Here is a 2498-nt window from a genome sequence, read left to right as displayed (position 1 = left end):
CCCCCCCCCGCCCGGGGCTGGGGCTCGGTGGGGGGACGCCCGGGGCCCCCGGCTTGGCCGGTTCCTCCCTGCCCCGGGGAGGTGGCTCGGGGGTGGGAGACGCGGCGGTTCGGGGTGCAGGGCCGGGATCCCCACGCCGCAGCAGGCTGGACTGGTTTCGGCGGGTGGGAGCCGGCCTCCATCCTTCCCCACCCGGTTTTACAGCCTTCATTGCCCCAACGCGGCGGGCGGGGCCCCGGGGGGGGGGGTGCGGGGGCAGAGCACACCTGGGGCCCCTCCTCGCAGCCCCCCCCGCTCTGAGCTGGGTGGGGGGCAGCAAGGTGAGGCTGAGCCCCGAGCCCCGGCATCGCCATGGGACACCCTCCCCAGCCCACCCTTGGGGTGCCCCCAGCCAAACATGCCGGAGCCCCCGACTGCTGCCAGAGCCAGGCTTGGCTACCAAAATCTAGGAGGGGGGGCCACCGACGTGATGCTGCGGCACCCTGGGGAGGGTCCCGAGTCCCCCCGGGGTCCCCTCGGGAGATGAAATCCCAGCTGGGGGCACTGAAGGGGAATTCTGTGCTGGAAAAGGCAAATGCCGGAATCGGGGACATCCTTCAAGAGCTGCGGGCAGCCCAGGTCACCCGAGTCCTGCGGTGGTGGGACAGTGGTGGCCATGCTGGGGCTGGGGACACGTCCCTGCGGACTCCCCCAGCGAGACTTCACCTCGTGCTGGGTTTCTCCAGCCCCACAGCTCATCCCTGGCCCCACGGCGCGCTGGGGCTGCCATCGGCCCCTCGTGCACCGATGGGGACAGGGACAGGGATGGGGACGGGGACAGGACCCTTCGAGGGGTCCTATCCCCTACTCCCCATCCATAAGGCCCACGGCCACAGCTTCGGCCCAAGACGTCCACTCTGCCCAAGTGGCAAAGCCTGGCTTCACCTTAATAAAATAATAATTATTAATAATAATAATAATTAATAATTAATAATAATAATAATAAAACAATCAAAACCGAAGGCCTTGGGGCGCCCTTTGGGCACGGACCCCACTTGACTTCACCTCCACCCCTTCCCCCCCCCGGACCCCAGGGTGCTCCAAGCCCAGGCAGCCCCTGCAGCCCCGGACTCGGCCCCCCCCAGGGCCCCCAGGATGGGACCATGCTGGGAGATTGGCCCCCCCAAATCTTCCCCCCCTCCCCAGATTCCCAACTGGTGTGAACTGGTGCCAACTGGGGGGCAGAGCCAGGGGAGCCCCGGGTGCCCCGAGCAGCCTGCGAGCCCAATCCCACCCGGCCCCAGTGCTGCCCCCCAACACCCCCCTCCCCAGGTCCCAGGTTCAGCATCTCCTTCTGTGTCCAAGGGGTTCTGCCAAAATCGGGGGGATAAGACCCAAAAGGTCTAAAAACCAAGTTTTGTGGACCGCCAGCCAGGGGTGAAGGACAGATACAGGGTACCCTGGGGAAAGGGGGTGGCCCCAGGGGAGGAAAGTTAGGGGGTCCCTGGTGGGGGATGCCCTGGGGTGTCCCTAGGAGATACAGGGACGTGGGAAGGGACAGTTATGGGGTCCCCGGGGGGACAGGCAGCATGCATGGGGGGACAGGCAGACGTCCCCTGGAGATACGGGATCCCGGGGAGGAATGGCTACGGGGCCACAGGGTGATGGGCAGCATGCATGGGGGGACAGCGGGGGTCCCCTGGAGATACGGGGTCCCCGAGGGACCTGTAGCATGCACGGGGGGGATGGCTGTGGTCCCCAATGGGGTCCCCAGGGAGGGATGGCCACAGGGTGCCGGAGGGGGAGGCGGGGGTCGCAGGGCGTCGGGCAGCATGGCCGTGCCAGGCCAGAGGAATGTGGCCGCCCCGGCTCTCCCGGGGCCGCGGCCGCCTCGTGTGCTTCCCGCCCGGGGCCGCGACGGCGGCGGTGGGTGTGGGAAAGCTGCAGGTGTGCGCTTGGGCAACTGCCTGCCGCCGCGCCACGCGCCCGCCGCGGCCCCCCACGGCCCCCCCCACAGCTCACATTCAAGCAGGACTTCTTTTTTCCCATTTTAGCCTCCATTTGGGCCAAAAAAACAGGGGGTCGCACCTCCAAGAGCCCAGCCAAAGCGGGGCTCTAGGGATGCGGGACTCCCACCAAGCCAAGCATCCCCAGGTGGGGCTGGGGACCGTGGGCACCCCTTGAGCCCCTGTGTGCCCCCCTGGGGATGACAAAACCTCATGGGTGGCAAAAGAGCGGGGCTGGTGTGGGGGAGTCGTGCCCGGGACGCCAAGGGTTTGGGGGGGACCACGGGGAGGGGGCCTGGAGGCTGCAGCCGCCCTCCCCTAGCAAAGGCTCCCGGGTTTCTCCTTTCTCCCTTTCTCCTTCTCCTTCCTCCCCTTTGGGCTGGACGTGCCCAGGCAGCGCCTGCTCCTTCGGCTCCCATTGATGTTCCTCCCAAACAGCCCCGCCGCCTGCCAGCAGCCTCCCGAAAAAAAAAAAAAAGATTTGGGAAGCCGGGGGAGGACGGGGAGGACGGG

Source organism: Haliaeetus leucocephalus, unplaced genomic scaffold (genome assembly GCF_000737465.1).
Source record: "Haliaeetus leucocephalus isolate CR32 unplaced genomic scaffold, Haliaeetus_leucocephalus-4.0 Scaffold110, whole genome shotgun sequence".
Classification (NCBI taxonomy): Eukaryota; Metazoa; Chordata; class Aves; order Accipitriformes; family Accipitridae; genus Haliaeetus; species Haliaeetus leucocephalus.
The sequence above is the reverse complement of the archived record's forward strand: the minus strand, read 5'-3'. Positions refer to the sequence as shown.